Source organism: Fringilla coelebs (genome assembly GCF_963513975.1).
Source record: "Fringilla coelebs genome assembly, chromosome: 9".
Lineage (NCBI taxonomy): Eukaryota > Metazoa > Chordata > Aves > Passeriformes > Fringillidae > Fringilla > Fringilla coelebs.
In genome coordinates this window covers 13,122,398-13,140,491 of record NC_140067.1, presented here as the reverse complement: position 1 = coordinate 13,140,491, position 18,094 = coordinate 13,122,398, and the positions used below count along the sequence as shown (strand labels likewise).

The 18,094-nt window shown below is 38.0% G+C and overlaps 1 protein-coding gene across 11 annotated transcripts in view; it reads right to left on the bottom strand.

Annotated features, from left to right (window-relative positions):
• The window catches only part of ADGRL2 (adhesion G protein-coupled receptor L2), a 384,884-nt gene that overhangs the window by 320,982 nt on the left and 45,808 nt on the right, over nucleotides 1-18,094 (bottom strand). The window lies entirely within an intron of this gene.

Below are 18,094 nucleotides of genomic sequence, written 5' to 3'. Positions count from 1 at the left end.
ATTCAGAAAGCTTCTTATTATGCCCCAGAATTAAATTTGGCAGAGATCGTGACACCCTCCCCCAGCTATTCTCACCCACGTTTCAAGCCCAAAATTCATGAAAGTAATGTACTGCTGAAACATAGATGATGGCATCTAAAGCACTCAAAATGATGTGTGTGACAAGTTCCAAAGAATCTGGGGACTGTAAAGCTCTGGCAAAAAAAAAAAAAAGTAGTATTTTTGTATCTATATTTCTTTTAATTTATTTATTCTGTTGGTGATGGTGGTGGTCATGCCTCCTAAGCATTTTGAAGCTTAGTTTTCTTTAGAATATACCAAATAAATAAGAAGTCAAGATTCTGGGAAAGGATCATGAAATAATATGAAACTAGGGCAAGAACAACAAGAGATAAAAGATTTTGAAATATAACAAAGTTTGCACTAAGATATTGAAAGGTGACAATTAAAACAAAAGAATAAGTAAATATGAAGAAGCTGTCTAAATCATGAATAGCAACAGAGGAAAAACAAACAAATTCTGAAAGAAAAGTACAGAAAGCACAAATATGAAAAAGAAAAGATTTCCCAAAAAGCATATTAGAAGGAGGAAAAACAAGCCCAAATTCAATAATGCATGTAAGAAAACACCCCAGCCTCACTTTGCCACAATAAGACTGCTTATGCATACCTTTACTGGGGGTTCTGCAGAACACTTTTTAAAATTGTTGTTTTCTCAATTTAACAGAACTGTTACTCTTTAGGCTAAAAGCATAGTAAAAAAGAAAAAAATAGATTTCTTGCCTAGATCCTTGCTATAGCTGAGATTTCACATGACAATTGAGCCAGTTTGACAGCCTGCCGCTGTTGATTGGGGAAGCTGCCTCACCCCCCTGCTTTGTTCCCAGCCATGTGGTCTTACTCCTTCCCTTGCACTGAAATCAGCACTTGCTGACACCCCAGTACAAAATACTCCACTCTCCTATTAAAAAACAAAATCTTTTTCTCCTGCAGGTATTTTTGTTTGTTTTTAAGAAACACTGAGGAAAGATCCGTGAAACTGCTTAATAGTTCCAGGAAATCTTCACCATTAAAATATTCCTGGAGCTATGGAGATGACAGACATTTGTGTTTTGTGCCTGTTCTGTTACTTCTAATATTCCTATTTCATTTCTCAGAATAAAAATATTAAATGCAGTTCCATTCCCCTCATAAATAATAATAAAAAAAATGTAGCAAAGGCTCAGATTATAGCCCCTGTTCAAAGTGTAACAAAATTGGGATATGAGAACTAAAGCGAGTTTCCCTCTGACTGCCACACTATGAACTGACACTGTATGAGCACAGATCAATGCAGGCTATCTGGCATCAGCTACACTGAAGACTGAGAACAGGAAAAATTTACAAATCAGTTGCCATATTCTGCTATCATTGCACTCTTACAACCTGTTTGACATTCACTGTTTCAGCAGTAGAATTTGGGTTTGTGTATACAGATTAGAAAACAAGGAAAGTCTAACATGGGGTTACTGCTATTATTTACATAAAGGATCTGGAGTTTTTTTTCCTCTTCTGTTTTGGGGAGGACAGATTTCTTTTTGAGTGGTCTTATAACGGGATGGAAAAATCTGAGCTTAAGCTATAATCCACAGACCACAGAAGGATGTCCATTACTTTGCATAGGACACAAATTTTTCTTTGGGCAACATTATTGCAGGACGCACAAAAAAACCCTGAAAACCCCAAACACAAAAACAAAACACGAACTTATTGCTGAAAACAAAGCTTGGTTTCTAATAATCAGCCCTGATTCTTACTCATAAAAGCAGTTTCATTACTATCTGTGGTACAAACAGGACATGGCAGCATTCAGGCTATTAAAACCAGAGATTATTCAAAAGTTAACATGTGGTTTTTATTTACAGAAACAGAACAAAAGAGACTCTAATTGAAGCAGATCATTTAAATAAAGCCAGCACACTGTTTATGCAGATAGTGTACTTATGTAGATACACACGTGCATGCACATGCACACCCAGCCAGAGCTTCCAGTGTTTTCTGGCTTCTGCAGTACACACAGGGACCTAGTGGGCCCAGAACTCTCACTGCACATTCCAGGATTTTCTGGGTATCCAGGCCCCCCAGTACAGATCTGGGAGTCACTGGGCATGAACCTCTGCTCAGCTGCCTCTCAGGGAATTTGTCTATGTTTCATCCAATACAGCATATCCATGAAAAATATCTGAGGATATTTGATGTACTGATATTTTCCTGATCATTTCCCTTATTGTTCCTTTTTAAGAGACAGCGGAAATTATTTAGATTGCTTGTTAAAAGAAACAAACACAGGAAATGAAACCGGGTGAAAATAATTTCTTAATTTTGAGGGTGCATTGAGGTGGAACAATCCTTACCAAAGATAACTGAAAATGTAAACACACTGATTTCAATCAAGAGCACTTTTCATAAGAATATTTCAGCCACTAGTTGCTGCTGATCCTTTCAGAGGTGTGTTACCCATTCTGGAATACACACAAGAGTTCAAGTGTTGCATAATTACATGAAACAGGGCCTATACAAGAATATCCTGTTTTGCTTCCTGTACACTCACTAGGGTGGCTCAGCTGAATCCTTGACAACATCTAGCTCCATGAAGAAAACATCAAGACTCCTTGCTGATAGGAGGTTTTTTACCTAGAGCTTCTCAGCAGTTGGGCTGTTTAGCCCCAATGTGTAAGCAGACAATCACCCTATTGTTTACTTTCTACTCAGAAGGAGCATTACTGCTTTTCCTCACTGTCCACAGCCTCTGTAATCTTAGCAGTCATGTTCACTCAGCAGTTAGTCTAAATATGAGCTTCCCAAAGGAGTTTCAAATCCATGACACAGATTAGTATCACTGCGGTTTGATGCTATCTGTGACAAATTCCACAGTAATTAACATTTTAAACCACGGTGAATACCGAAATTATTTGTCGAGGACTCACTCTAGCCCCCAAATCGTGAGAAATTAACAAATTTAAGGGGTATTATTACGAAGTGAATAGGCTGTGGAGGACAATGTATCTTTCAAAAACCCTGTCAGCATTGCTTCATCTCATTACATATCGCTATATCTTTAAAAAAGGAGGGATTCAATTGTGTGATGGTGAATCATGAAACTTCACAAACATTCAAGGAACACACATGCCACTACAAATTAACCATTAGCACTGCATGGTATTCATCCTTTCTGTCACACACTGTGGGAAGCACGCCTTATTAGCATGGAAGCATGGAGCAATAGCATCTCAGCGTACTTAACATTCGCTTACCTTGGAAAAAAGAGCACACAATTGCAGTCTTAAACAAAAACCCCAGTCCTCAAAATGCTGCAGATCTATTCCTTTCCACATTTAATCCTTGGATTTAAAAATTGCAAAATTGAATTCTAAATCCTTTTCTTTCCTCTCTTCCAGTTCGCTGTTTTTTACAATGAAATGTACTTTTTGCATTTTTAATCAGCTTTAATCATAAACAAGGCAGGCATCACAATTGCAGCTATTGCAGGGTTCCCCCTCACACACTTCTTTCTTGGTTTTGAATTTCAATAGTACCCTCAACTGGGGGTCTTCCTAGATCCCAGATGTCGAATTATATGGTCTGTCCTATTCTTCTTAGAGGGGCAATCCCGTTCCCTGTTAAGTTTCACAGGAGTCTGAATAGCTATTCTGCAACCACCCATTTCTTCCTTAATTGTGTTACAACTGAACATAAGTTTGATCATTAAGAAATAGTTCTCCTTGACTTAACAGTTTCTTAGAAATTTTTAGAAGTATCTGCTGTCTTTACTTAGTAATACGAAGCACTCTGTGCAAACCCTTAAAAAATAAATCTACATTTAGCATCATTGTTCCTGTCTGAGGTCCTGTGCGGTCTATAAAATCTCAAGAAAGGGGCCCACTTCCCATACCCATCCTACTTACATGCTGTTTTATTTAAGAATCAAGAGTACATTTTACAACCACTTTGCCATGTTAAAAAAGAAAGAAACATAAAAGTGACTTTCAGGGGGAGGGCAGACCTATGTTTTGTTTTACTAGCTTCTTTCAGAGTAAACTTGTAAAATAAAAAGATATAAATGCCAAAGAATTTTGTAAACGCTAATGTAGCAGTAAGCCAGAGCCTCCCACTGACCTAGAAGCAGAACTGGTATTTTAAAGGTGCCCTGCTTTAATGTACATTTTATACATATATGTGTTTGAAATGTCATTTTCTCTCAAGTGTAACCCAACGCTATGGAATCACACACATCTCAGAAATAACTCCTACCCACTCCTACTTCAAATAGTAACAGAGGCTAGCTGGCAGATAAGGTTAACATTGTGTAAGGTATTTAAACAACAGAGCAGTTCAGATATGCAGCAATGCATCACGAAGGCAAGTCATGGCCTTTGGCACCCCTCCTCATATTCTTATTAATTACGTATTTCCTCATCTTATTAGTGTTTGAATGGATGTAAGAAATAAACAAAGCTGCTCTAAAGTATATTGCAGACATACTACAGCCTGACATCTTTCTGGGATTAATAAAAGAAGAACCAGTACTACAAGTGAACTTTGGCTTGTATGTCCTCAAGGCAATTTTGTTTTTGGATAGATTACATGGTCAACTGTTATCTGAATCTGGGAGGGATCATTTCTTTAGAGATATTGAGGATCCTGTTGAGCTACATGGCAGCAATCATAACCTCCCTTGTTCTTACAAAAGAAAAAAATAATCTTTTGAGGCTTGACCATATCAGCAACCCATTGAGTTATTGAATAATCTCTGTGCTGCAGACTCAGGCGCAGCTGTTAGCATTCATTATGCTATGATTTTCATTTCTAAATCAGAAAGATCTAAACCCCCGACACGTATAACAGTTGTATCAGCGTCATATCAGGTAAGTGAGGTGCTGAAGTTCATCTAACACTTTCTCAACTTGCACATAAAGTTGTAGACATGTAAAGTTATCTGAAATTGTGCAGAAGTCTCAGCTCCAAACTTTGGATATGTTCACAAGTAACGCATCTCTAAGCAATTTTACTTCCCAAGCAATGTGCTTTATTAGCATTATCAAAGGGACGAACTAAACTCCAATTGTTCGTGCTGTACCACTTCACAGCAACATCTGCTGGGTAACCCAGAGCTGTAATAACAGCAACCCTGACATACTGAAGTGACAGAACAATATGAGGCACGGCCATGGGAAGGCAAGGGTTAGATAAGAGGATAAGAGAAGGCTTTCACATCAAAGACTTTGCCTCGCAATGACACCTACCCTTTGCTACTGCCTGTGCCATTGATTTCATGTCCGGGTTGCCAGTTCATCTAGAAGTCTCCCCAGCTTATGAGAGTTTGTATCAGAAACAATAAAGTCAGATGGCAGTTTTGTATGCCTTAGGGGAGAAAGCAGATCCATACGCTGGGGAAAATGATAGAAAAACCAGAATGATTTTACTCTACTCCACAGCCATTCATTCTTTCAGCCAGCATTTAGTTTAAGTGCCCCTCATAGTGTTAGGACCTGAAATTTCATGGCCTAAAGTTTCCTCCTCTCTAAGAGGAAAAAGGTTTAAAAACCCTACATTCCCCTTAGTAAGTCAATAACAAGAATATTTGGGTAGATAGTCCTGTTGATGCAATAGTTGAGGCAGGGATTTTTTCTGTTTGGTTGGTTTTTTGTGTGGGGTTTTTCCTTGTTGTTGCTTGGGGTTTTTTTTTCTTCTTTTGTTGTAGCAGGAGTATATTTAGGGCAAAAGTCTCTGGGAGAAACACTATTAAATACTTAGCCTGAACAAAAGCTTCTTGCAGAGGGAATTTCAATTGCTTTTCAGCTGCACTGTGGTTTATTGTTTGCTTTAACTCAGGCCAGAGCCTAAGCTACATACCATGGTGTCTGTTAAAAAATCATTATGGTGCAATTAAAAACAATGTTTAAAGTGGAATTCCCCCCTCCCTTTTCTCTGTATAACTGCTGTATGCTTCCTCTGTGCCTTTCATGATTATCTGCACCAGCTCTGGTCAAGAGATACAGCTGTCATGAAACACTCAACAGATGGCAGTGGCTGGGTGATGCTTCATCCATTTTTGGATGCTCTACTGACATTTGAGCTCATGCCTTCCATAAATGCTGTCATGCCCCTGACTCTTTTTAGCCAACACAAGACTACAATGTGCAGTGACAATATTCATCTTTCCAAAGGAATAGAGATAAATTGAAATGCCCTTATAAAAAGCAATATAAAATACTTAAATTTAGTGTCCTTTAAAACTTTTAACCATTATAGATAGATATGGCTAGAAAATAGATAGACTGATAAATTGGTAGATGGATCTCCTTTCTTACTGCTGTTTCATCCTTAAGCTATTTTATTTTTATAAGGCTCTTCAGAGATTGATTTAGCTTACAAAGAACAGAAATGTCTCTCCAGTTTTAGGAAACTGCTAGGAACTCAAGTGCTTTGAAAAAAATTGATTAGGACAACTTCTTTAAAAAGAAACATCTAAAAGATATAGAGTATTTTTAAGCTTTTCAGGTAGTAAAGGGTGCTTAGCATTTAATCTTACATTAATTGTTAAAAGCTTATTTCTAGTGCATTATTATTATTATTATTATTATTATTATTATTATTATTATTATTATTATTATTATTATTATTATTATTATTATTATTTAGAGTCAAACTGGAAGATGCATCAGTTTGAATTCTGAAAGATACCACACTGTCTTTATGTTTCATGGTTTTTTTGGAGGGTTGTTTGTTTTAAAATAGCTTTATAATAGTGCTACCTAATATGATTGCTTGGTATGAAGAGACTGTGACAATCCCTGGATGTGTCCCACACAGGGCACTACCTTCCATGCTTACCAAGGTTCAATCCCAGGCACTGTGGCTCCTGATACAAAAACAAACAAGAGATAAGAGATGGAGGGAGAAGAGGTGGATAAATTCATGTACTTAATCACAGGGATTAAGAAAGACATCTTGGGAATGGCAAGTACTGGCATTTTGTCTTGACCTAGGAGTGGTGGCTACATTTTTTTCATGCTGTTTCCAGTGCAACTCATTCTAAATGCAGGATGTTAAGAGACTATCACTGCAAATGCAGATGATGTGTTTAATTGCAAACATTTGATGATGCCCTTCACTATGAGGCCTATTTTTTAATGTTAAGAATGATGTGCTTTACAAGTTAATTTATACTCTAACAGTGATGAAAGAAAATGTATGGGCTACGTTGCTTTGCCAGCAGTCCTTGCTGAACAGCCAGGAGATATTTAACCAGGTACTTAAGCAAGACACACCTTCTAGTGTGATGAAAAGGAAACTAAAGTTAGGCAGTATGATCTAATTCTTCAAGCCTGAACTTATATTTAGCACTGGAAGTATCAGCAGAATGATGCCATGACAGTGTGAGGGTGCAGTGAGGCAGGACTCACTTTTTACAGCTCAGCAATAGATTGTGTTCTGTGTGAAGTGATTGAGGTCTCATAGAAACTAACTCCACAACAAACACAACTCATTATTTGCTAACATTAGCCATGTTTGGCTACCACACAACACAGTTGATGTGACTGCTTACAGTTTTCAAATTAGTCAAAGGACCTTTGACTGCTGTCTTTTCTGTCAGATTTAAGGGCAATGACTGGAGATAGGACAATTGCAATCAGTTTTCATATCCTGTATTTCTGTTACACTTCAGCTGTTAGGATGGTAAGAGAAAGGGATTCTCAGTCTACACCTGAGCCTGTAATTGATGAACAGGATCACAGCCACTTATTTTTATGAACTACATGGTCTGCCCATACAGAAGTTTCATTTATTGAATATTTGATTCCCAAATTTCACCTCTAGAGACAACAAACTACCAAGAGAATCTAAAGCTGACATCTTAACTTAGCAGTGTCTATTGTTTCATCATTCTTGGGCTTCACAGACAACATCCTTGCTAGATCAGAACAGTCAGATACGGCCCACTAATCTGCACTATTAGACCTCAGAGAGCAACAGGAATATTCAGGGTTCAGGCTTGGCACCATCACACATATAACTGTATGTCTGAGCATCAGAAATGAAAGGGATGCTAATGCTGTAAATCAGAGGGTTAATCTTCTCTCTCAGTACTTAGAAGTCCTCTGGATCCTATTTTCACTATGTACCCACACCAAGAGTGCAGACAGCAATTCTCATGAATTTCTGCCTTTAAGACAGCACAGTTCTCTGATGCCTCAGCAAGTATCAAAGAATACGTAATATATGCATTTATCATAGTTTCACATCCCATTAAACACTCTCTTATTTAAATACTATTTATCTCATGTTGCAGAAAAGTATGTTCTCTAGCTGTAGCCATATCATTTGCTATTTTGCTGAATTGTGCCATTGCATTCATTATCTAATATATGAAGAGAGTAAAGGAAGAAAGTATGGTTCTTTGCAGCACTGGCTATTGCATTTAGAGGCTCTTTTGTGCCAGTTTCAGACACTTTAACTTACATCAAGAAAAAGGATAAGGATAGAGAAGTAACTAGAGAAGGATTCGGAACTTTTGTAACTTCTAAACTTAAGCTATGGAGAAGTCTGCAGTGCATCTGTGTAAGTCTGGATAGTATTTCTATTTCCTGAAGCATTTCTCATCCCATATGCTTATCTCACACAGTTTCATGGAGCTGTATTAATGAGTGGAACATTACTAGCAGTTATAGTTTCATTCTAAGTTAAAACCCCAAGAATCACCTGTTGCATACTTCATACAAATAACAGCATAACACTGAAAGCTATCATATAAATTCTAGCTATAATTCACCTCATAAGACATTGATTTTCCTTGTAAAAAAGGGTAAGAGCAATCCCTTTCTTTCATATGTGCATGACTTCACCTTATTTCAGCATCATTAACTTGGGGAGTGGGCATTTCATGTCTTGTTTGGCTCTTGGAATAGATGAGGTTATAGATGTTTGAGCCGAGAGCTGTATGGTAATGGTTACTTCTCTTGTTATATTATTCTTGACTATATAACAATATAGAATGATAAAGGACTGAGAGCAGAAACACTGAAAAAAGCAGTACCAAACACTCTGCAAACACACAAAACAGCAAAGCTGAGCAAAAAAAAAAAAAAAAAAATCTTGCTGCAAAGATTCAGAAGCCACAGCTGATCTGTTTGAGCACTCTGAGACTACACACAATAGGGAGCTTTCCAGTACTAATCTGTTGTGACATTTTATAGAAACTAATTCTTTCAGACAAATAAAGGTCTAGTTTGGAACAATTTTTATTCAGGCCATCAACATCATTCCTGATCTGATGTGATTTTCAAATAGCATATGTTTTTCTGTTTGCGGTCTTCACATCCTGCAGAAAAGCAAGATAAAACTAGCAAATTCAGCCTTCACAAAAAAGTCAAGATAGCAGGCAGGTACAATTTAACAAATTTTACAGCAGGACAAGCATGTAACATGGAGAATTTTGAACAAGAACAGAATTACCAATGTCTATATATTTGGTATATGTATGCCTATTCACACATATGCACACACATGGGGAATTTTGGCACAAAACTGTTTTATCACTTCCTCAGTTGCCTGTATGCTGATCACCAGTAACTGGCTGAAAACCTAAAAGAAAAAAAAAGGAAGAAAAAGTTGTTTCAGAGGTTTTTTTTTGGTGTGGCTTCAGGCTTAAGTAGTAGCCCTTCTGCCAGGGTTTCACTGTGTTATTCTGAAGAGCAACTCTTTGCATGTGAGGAAGCAGACACTGGTGATTTAGGCAGGCCAACAAAGTACAGTACTATTACTCAGCTGATAGTTAATGATTTCCCATTTAATGCAGTTCATTTTTCATAACCCAGGGTTCAAACAGAAGCAGCTGCTATTAGGGATATAACGATATTGAACTTCAGACCAAAGGCATAGGAGAGCTTCTTTTTTAACTCCAGCTACTGGACCCATCTGGCTCTTCACTTAAGTACTGCAAATGAAGGAGAGAAACACTTTGCTTCCCATCAGCAAGGTCCTGAACAGAATACACAATTATTCAGAATAAAGGCTTTCCAGTAAAAACTAGCTGCCTTAATAACACGGTCCTCAACTTTGGTGGATAAAACCAATTTAATCCACTATATTTCCTAAAGAACGCTGAAGAAATTAGAAGCATATAAAAATTTAAATCATTCTTACCTTGAATAATTTTTAATACCAACATCCCCCAAGTCTCATCATAAGAAAACTGGGTCAGTGTTTCTAAACCATTTTCTTCTGGAAAGATTAAATTTTTATTTACCTCCACTTTGAAAAAAGAAGGGGGAGAGAGAAAAAAGAGAATTTCTAGGCTTGTAGGACACAGCAGAAGCTCATATACATTCTCTTTCTGGTAGGAAACTTTCAATTTTGAGGCATGAGACTTGCAGTTCCCCAATACCCTATCTCAGAGTGCTTTAAGTAAAGTAGTATTCCCCTTCTCCAGCAAACTCTAATGAAATGGAAGTCTTTAGACTTGCTTTACATTTTTGCTTCCATCACTCTGAAGGAGACAGCCTTCAAGTGCTAGAAATGTTATCAAACTGCTTACTTTTGAGAAAAGATCTTTTAAATAAAAAAAATCCTTTCCTTGTGCAATAATCCTCTATTTTCATTTCTGTTGTGGAGATCTGAGAGAAAGTAGATTATGACAGAACTACATTTACCTCCAATTTCTACCAACATCTGTAAATTAGGATTTGCAAGAAAAGAAGTGGATTATATACTTTCATTACAATTACAGGACTACAGAACAACAACTGTTGCCTAGTTATGATTATAGCTAATCCTTGGTCCCACAGTGGACCAAAAAAAATTTCATAGCTTAACTGTAATAGTAAGTGTATTTTGTTATCAGCAGCTTTTAAAGCAGAAGTATCCAAGCACAATGCAAATAAATTACAGGAATCTCTGTCAGGACTTACATGCAAGTTCACATGTTTTTGGGTTCCCTCCACATCTAAGAATACAAAATCAATTCACAATTATTATAGAACTAATTCTCAATATTGACTGTAATTTTTGGTGTTATCATTTTTACTTTTGAAATCTCCTAATACCACATGACAGCAAGCATTGCTGGAATTTATGCCCACATACCAAAACCCTGGATGGGTTCTCCACTGCTTGTAATACCCAATATTATTATCACTCTAGAACACCAAGAAAAGGACTCAATTCACCTCCCTTTTCCATAAACTCCCACTTTTCAGTCCTTCCTTTATCCCCAAAAATACTAACTCCAAATTACATAATTTCACTCAAATATAAAAATTTATATAAGAACTTTATAAGAAACTTGAAAAGAGTTTTGCTAGATCTAAAGTTTATTCTCAACTATCAGAATATCTTTTTGTAGTCTAGGTTGATTCTCAAAGACACAACTTTACTTCCAAGTGTTGATTTCCCTTAGAAGTTAAACTGGATAACCACATACAACTCCTTGCCAAGCTTTATCAATTTTACATTTCCAAAATCAGGTTATGTAAAACTTGGCCTTTTCCCTTGTATTTTGTAAGCATCTCCCTGTCCTGTCTTTCCATTTGACTTCATCCTTCAGACACCCATACCAATGAACTATTGGGGAACCACTGGGATGTTTTTTCTTCAATAAATATTAAACTTATTGCCACACAAGTTTATGAATTTTCATTCAGCATCCTCCATGGTTTTCCTCTGGTAACTTCCAAAACTCAGATGCTTGTTTAAATACTTTTTCTTTGTGTGAATAGCAGTTTCCACTAGATAGCTGTGCTAAAAAAAGTACTTACATATGCCAGTATTTGTAAAGAAGGGCGGCAGAAGAAAGCAGAGCCTCTCCTCCTCCCTGCTGTTTCTTGGCATCCCAAGGGTCTTACATAGCCAATTCCTCCATGCAAGATAGACTAATGAACAGCTTAATTTCTGTTTTATAGATAGCCTTGTCCAAAACTTCAAAACTTGCTCAGGTGATCCCTAGCCCTAGGAGTACCTCAAGTCTGGAGGCATTTTCAAGTTCAGCAGCAGAAGTCCACAGATGTCAGAAGGGTTGTGGTTTTTTTCCCTTACACAGGTCAGACAGTGCTGGGTCTCCGCACTGGGAATTCTGATCTGTCACATTTCTGGTCAAGGCAATTCATTAAGTTTCTTACAAAGGAACTTAAGTACCCTGATACCCTGCAGATCCGTAAATTTTCCTTACGGAGAAGGACGCCAGGTTCTGAATCCACAAATCCTTCTGATTCAGCAAAATACCTTCTCAGTACACACACAACACCTTTGTTCAGGGCTCACAGAACCCCGGTTGCTTTCATAACTCTTAGTTTATGGAAATGTGGGTATTATCCAGATTTCACCTACCATGATTAAGTACACTACAGTTGGATTTTTGAAGTAGGCTCTTCCCAGCTTCCTATCTAGATGGGCCTAGTAGATTTCTATATAAGAAGTTACTTTAAAAGGGAATAACAAGTCATGCCCTAATTATAACCAAAATCAAGTCTACTTATGCTGTCCTCAGCACAGAGAGACAAGCTTTTACCTCACAGAAGAGAGCTTAATGTCTCATACATAGGGAGTGAAAAGGCTAGAACTATTGGATGAGAGCAGGGGAAAAAGTGCCATAGGGATAAAAATAATTTTGCTTTTAAGGGTCTAGACATTTAATTCCAGAAGAAGAATCAAGGCTACAAATGCCATCTGGTAAATAGTAGCCAGGACTGAGATTACCTGTTGCAAACTGAGACATAAATACATCCCTATGATACAATGAGTAGGTGTGAGCTGGGAGACAGCATCTCAGCATTAAATCACCTGCTTTGACACACATACCAATGGCCACCCTGTGACCAGGATTACATATGCCATTTATCAGGATCTCCTCCTATGCACATTTCAGTGGCATAAGTATGGATTTGTTTTTGTGATAGTGGCAGATGCTACAGAAGGCGGGGGAAAGGAGAGAGAATATTCCACAGGCACACAGGCTATAAGCCTGGCAGAATAACCAATCCAGCCCCCAGTTTCCCCCTTTTAAATTCCCCTTTCAAAGAAGCAGGCCAGGAAAATCTGGCAGGTCAGGCAGTCTATGTGCATAGGCCTGACCTATCTATGACAGAGAAATTTATCTCATTGCGTACTCACATTCTTCTTCAGACACCTTTTCATTTGCTAATGCATTTGTTGTGTTCATTAAATAGTTTTGTAGCTGTAACAGAGACACCGTCACACTTCACAAGCCTGCTACACTGGCACCAATGTGTGGGCAGACAAATATGACTCATTCCTTCCTGCACACTCAAGTCTAGCTCCCTTTTCACTAACGTCTGAACATTTCTTGAACTTTTCATTACTCTTGCGCTGCGTTTTATTTTTGCCAGATGCATCAGCTCTAAATTACCCAAGTTTGATTTTTACTCCTCAATGTGAAGTTCTTAGATCCTATTCCTAAGAACTAGTCACCTACTCTTAGCAACATTCGTGACATTGGCCCACCAAACCCACAGACTAAACTACTGTTCTTTCCTCATGGAAACAAAACAAAATTACTAGCTCACCATAAATCATGTGAAGCCTTTCTAGAGACTTTGTCAAGAAAAATTCAACTTTTCACACAGATTTCTTTAAAAATATTTTTCATTAATGCATATGTGATTTAGTAAGACTATTGATATAGTTTTCATTTCTGTAAAATACCATCTCTGAAAATTGACCAACACACTAATGAAATCGCAGTAGTAAAAACATATAGCACAGTTTTATAAAGAACTACATTTTGTTAGCATTCTTTTCTCACACTTCTAATCACATTACAATCAAGATTTTGCCCACTGCTTCACTACTTGTTCCCTTATTTTTCTACAATTAGATATTAAACACAAGAACTAGAAATACTAGAATTACCAAACAAGTAGCATGCTTTTCCATTTTCTAGCTGAAAAAATGAGTCCTTAAAAGCTCAAAGTCTTCATACAAGCCCTGCCCAAAGAACATAGTTTCTTAAAATTTATATGTGCTTATGTTTCACCCAAAGTAATTATCCTATGTGAAATTTTATACAAAGATTCTAATCAAAAGAGAATTTTTTTTGTATTGTGCTCAACTAATGTAAAGAAAGTTAAAATGGTGTTTAACATCCTAACATTTAGATATACCTTCCTTCCTTCCATTAAATTGACTTTCCCAAATATTAACTACTGTAAATTTCTGGTACTTCTCAAGAAAAAATTGCTCTATAGTAAGACTTCTTGGAAGCAAAAGAGGAATTAGGGGTATTAAATATTTTTGGCAATACCATCTCTTAAGAGTGACTATTTGGATCTTCAGTCTAAAACAAAATGTGGTCTTTGATAAAAATAATCTGACATCTCAAGTTTCCATGAGACTTGAGTCTCAGTTCAGTTGTTATCTCCTCCAAATATTAAAAACAACCCATGACCTCAATCAGAAAAATACGGACATTAGAAGAGGAGAGGATCATAATTAAAATTGACTGTGGGGAAAAAATGTGTGTCCTTAATAACACTTATGCAAAGTATTTACAGGCTGAACAGAAGACATACTTGGTCTGCTTCATATCAGATTGTTTCTAAGGAAGAAGCTAGCAAGATTTGTTTGGCAACCACTTATTTTGTAATGAGGTCAGCATGTTCACTTCATTTGTTTTTCTCACAGTAATAGTTAGTCCCACACCTTCAACTAAAGGCCAAAGACTATTATTCCACAGTATTAGCAAGAAGATTATGAAAATACAGAACAGAGGTTGCTTAAGACCATAATATGATGGACAAAGGCATTTGACAGCACTGAAAACTGAAAGATTTATAGCTAATGGTAAGTATTTGATTATACACAAGAAATATTCTGTAAATATATGTAAATTACTTAGCATAGCTGTATTTGCAATAATTTACATTTAATCTGGCATTTCTCATATGCTACTGACAGCAGATAATAGCTAGTATTGTTTCATTATATTTAAGAGCAAAGCAGCTTTGGGGAAAGTTTGGCTTGGTTTGGTTGGCTTCATACGTACAAATTCACGTTACTAATAACTCAGGAGGTGTCCTTCCTCAGTGCTGGATGAACAATAACTTGCTTATCATGTGCATTTTGACTAAAAAATGTCATTTGTGCAGAGGAAATTGAATGCAACAATTTTCATCTCTAGCTGACAAAGTGTTACCTTGGAAATACTGCAATGTAACAAAAGCACTACTGGTCAGTAGAGACTGGATAAAAGCAATATGGTCAGGCAGGCTTTCAGATGGAGTATGAATGGGACAATGGGGAAACCAAAACCAACTCAAAAGACTTTTTCCTCTCCTTGAGTACCCAGTATCAACCTCAATATGATGAGCATTGGAAATTCTTTCTAGATGTGACTGAATAACAGTGATACCTCTTCCTTTATTTAGAGTCCTTTCATCTTTTTAGATCAAGTGCTTTAAAGGCTTTAGATGAAGATTACTCCCTCACATCCACCTACCACTGACATGCAGTCAGCCTCTGGGATGCCAGTGAAGAGTGCCAGCAGTGCCAAATAACTGGTTCCAGAAGGGGAAGTAAAAAAGAATTAATCCAGCTGAAACTACAGGGGAACAGCAGAAAGGACAACATAATGACCCAAAATGGAACTTGGCCAAGACACCAGGCTTAACAATCACGCAAGGAGCTGAGCAACTGTTAAGAGTTTAGTTTTGTGTCGCATCAGCCACAATAAACCGAGCCAAAACACCACTGCTGAGCCCTGTGCTGATGAACTCATTTAGTCCTCCTCTTGCTTCTCTAAGTGGCAAGAGGTGTCATCTATTAATTTGCCAACAGCCCCGACTGCAACACCCAAGTCTCTATTGTTCTCCTTTCCAAACCATGCACAACCCAGTTTACTTAATAGAGGATGACAAAGTGGCAAGGCAGTATGGCTAAAGAGACAGGCATCCGAGAGGATAATGATCTGTCAGCAGGGTTGTGGCAAAAAGAATTTACACGAAGATTAATCAATGTTTACAGCTCTTCTCATTTATGAGAACAAGCTGCTGTTTCTACCTGCCACCAATTCTATGACTATGAAAAAAAAAAAAAAGGAAGAAAAGAAAATGAGCTTTGCTTTTTATCTGAGGAGTGGGAATATCACTCTAAATACACTGCAAATGCCAGTTTTAGTAGGTATAAATTCAGTTACTCTTTAGTGGGGGACCAATGTTTCACAGACATAGGATGCATCATTTACACACTGCTTGAAAGTAATTGCAAAAAATTATGGTAAGGTTATCTGAAGAAAAAACCAAGCACCACCAAAACCCCAAAGCCCCAGAAAAACATGCTCACAATTTGCCTCTATGAGTTACAACAGCTGTCATGATTAATGGTGGTTTGAGAACTGAAAAAATCACTTCTTTTAGGGTTTCTGTAATTCAAAAAAATAAGTGAGTGTGTATTTTTAAGAGGCAACACAAAATTAGAGGCGATGTGACAGAACACGAAGTAAGATCTGTACAAAGTAGGCTATGAGGAACTTCTTAATAACGTGAAAACTGGAACATGAATTTAAAAACTAACTTATTGATTTCTACATCATATTTACAAGAGCTAGTGTTGTGAAATATGAAATATAGCTTTCTGTGCCAAGGGAAGCCCTGAGCCCCAATGGAATCCACCCTAATGAGAACAAGTGGGTGAATGCTGCTCGCTTCACTCAGTCATTACCCAGTAAGGATGAAAGGTTTATACTCTGTGTCTGCCTAATGGGAGTAACTCTCACTTCTACCTGTCGCAGTCTTCCTTGGCCACAGCACCTGGGTAGGTGTCAGTGCAGACATTAAAGCTTGCTGCCTTCACCCTTCCCTCCTCCTAACATAAGGGAGAATCTGCACCACATACCAACCTTAGGGTGGAACAAATCCAGGACAACCCAATTACAGATGATAAAGTTACTCCAGATCTGCACAGCTTTCATTAAGACAGGAATCCCTCTTAGGACAAGCCAGCATGAAATGGGACCGATTTGGCATGGGCTTAATAGGCAGATCCACCAGTTGGCAATTTCTGTTTTCTTCTCTGCCTCGTGGGGTTTGCAGTGCCTGGGTAGGATGGTGGCTTCACAGAGCCTCTGGGAAATGCCTGCAAGCCTCACCCGGCTGCTGCTTCTCAAAGGAGCAGCCTCTCTGCCTGCCCTTCCCTGTGATGAACTCCTCTGCAAACATGGAGTCAGGGCAAAACAATGGCAAGTGACAGTGACTGAACTGTATAAACATGTTGACAACTGATTAAGCAAAAATAAAACAAGACTCAAATAGCTCTTCTGCATAATTCCCGATTTGCATAACCAAAAGGGTGGCAAGACTCCAGCCACCGTTCATTTCCTGCAGCAGCCAGAATAATGCAGATTGGAGCGCTCCTTTGCCAACAGGAATTTCAGAACTCCGCAGGGCATAAGAGAACCTTGCAGCCGGCCATTGAGACAGCAAAGCCTCCCCTCACGGTCATAAAGGGGCAGCAGGGTTTTCTTGAAGCTGCTCCTCAGGAGACTCACAGGAGCACAAGCAGGCTAAAGGCCACAACAACAGGCAGCAGAGACAGCACATATTAGAGACCTGAACAGGAGACAAACTGCAGTGCCCCAGCCACGGTCAGCACTTCATCTAGGAAATTACCTCAGCTAAAGGAGGAAAGCATCCCAAGGTGTAATAAAGCAAAAACGCATGTCTCTTGCTAGACAAAAATCAGTGAACCACTAACCCTGAGCTGAGAGGTTATTGAGATTATCTAATACTATTTTGGGGCTTCTAAAGCATCTCTACTTTTGGGCAGTAATTGCCAGCTCTGTTCCAACAAAACCAAAGCTGGAGAGAATTTTATCACTTTACCTTGACTATGAACTGGTTTGGGCTGTGCTTCCTCGGTTTGGGGTTTTTTTTGTTTTTTGTTTTACAATATAATTTCCACATGATCCAACATAGAAATTGATGTTCCTTAAACAATAAAAAAAACCAATGCCAACAAGGTCAATGTAGTGGCATGACTGCAATTGAAACAAAGTCTTGCTGTCAAGACAGGAATGTTGCAGGTTGCTTACAAAGCCACTAGGTTG